Here is a 1,796-nt window from a genome sequence, read left to right as displayed (position 1 = left end):
TTTTATTATTTTTTTAGATGTGTATTTTTGTGGGGACTCAGTATTGTGTGTGGCTTTTATTTGAATCATAAATTAACGTTTGGTGCTTTTGAAGGCACACTGGAGAAACCAGAACGAACAGTTTGGTGTAAAAATGCTTGGTGTTATGCTGTGGGTCTCCTCTGTTTGTGTGTGTGTGTGTGTGTGTGTGTGTGTGTGTGTGTGTGTGTGAGAGAGAGAGAATCTCTGCTTGTCGTCTCTGCATGATGAAATGCTGTGAAATGAGAATCACGAGTCGGTGACGTTTCCCTGTTCAGGATGTTTAATCCCTCTCTTTATATCTGTAGCTCACACTTTTACCCAAAATCCCAAAGTCTTTAAAATGTATTCAGCATTCAGGAGTGTGTCCTTTTGTTTAACAGTTGAGTACAAAAGTTTGCAGATCTTTCATTTATTTTTCTTTCCCCAAACTTAACAAAAGCCAAAATGATGATAAATGAAACACGTGAAAAGACAAGAAGCCGAAACACAACGATATTAAACAGAAGATGAGGCCAAATATTAGAGCAGAAGATGGAGTTAGTTATAAAGGAAACCCATTCAGAAAAGGGGGCGCAAACTTTTGAACTGACCTTTTCCCCTTTTAATATTTGACCCTTATGCCACACTTACTGTGGGGTTGTGTGTGATGCCACAACGCTGAGGTTCAGTGTGTAATTAATTTCATGATGTTGGTGTTCCTGGTGTTCAGTGAACTCTGAACCCTGCCTAAAGACTAAACTCGGTTTTAGACAAACTGCCCCATCTGTGTGACTAAACTCAGTTTTAGACAAACTGCCCCATCTGTGTGACTAAACTCAGTTTTAGACAAACTGCCCCATCTGTGTGACTAAACTCAGTTTTAGACAAACTGCCCCATCTGTGTGACTAAACTCAGTTTTAGACAAACTGCCCCATCTGTGTGACTCACGTTATAAAGTCTGTGGTTACGTCAGAGGTCTAAGTTTCCTGCTGAACTCCTCACTCTGTGCTTCACTCAGCTCTGAACACAATCTGCTGTACTGCACGTTAAGGGTGCACAAACTTTTGCACTCAACTGTCTAAGTGCTCCTAATATGCTCTGGGTGACAAACAGGATGAATGGCAGTTAATTTTCTCTGATATTTAGACATTTGGGATCCTGTAGGTTACTGTTTAAACATCTAAGTAATTTGAGATGAAACAGCATTCAGCAGCGACCACCTGATGATTCTAATGATCTGAGACTTAATGTGTGTGTGTGTGTGTGTGTGTGTGTGTCTGTCTGTCTGTCTGTCTGTCTGTCTGTCTGTCTGTTTTGGACTTTTCTTATTTACTGTATCTTATAATCAGATTTTAGGGATGTGGCCTGTTTTGTGCTCTGTAGTGATTATTATTTTTTTTTTTGTGTGTTTCTTTATATATTTTTCCCTCTTATTTGTAAGGATGTGAAACTGGATAAAGTTTGCTTGGTGTGTGTGTGTGTGTGTGTGTGTGTGTGTGTGTGTTACCGGTGGTGTAAACGGCGTGACGCTGTATGCTGTATCTGTAAAAGCTTTTCATTTACACACAGGAGAAAAAGCCAGACTTGTGATATTTAACGAGGCACTAAAAGCAGTTCACTTTGATTCTGATAACATTTTTCTCTCCATCACGTTCTTTCATTTTCACATTTAATTCTCAGCTAAAACACACTTTTCAGTTCTGTCTTTTGACTCAGGCAACTTCGTCCCGTGATGTCCGACACGTACCTGTTCAAATCCGCCTTCGTTTTTTTTTTTTCCCCCAAATAGTTTTTA

The sequence above is a fragment of the Tachysurus vachellii genome, chromosome 20, assembly GCF_030014155.1.
Source record: "Tachysurus vachellii isolate PV-2020 chromosome 20, HZAU_Pvac_v1, whole genome shotgun sequence".
Lineage (NCBI taxonomy): Eukaryota > Metazoa > Chordata > Actinopteri > Siluriformes > Bagridae > Tachysurus > Tachysurus vachellii.
Note: the sequence above shows the minus strand (reverse complement) of the source record.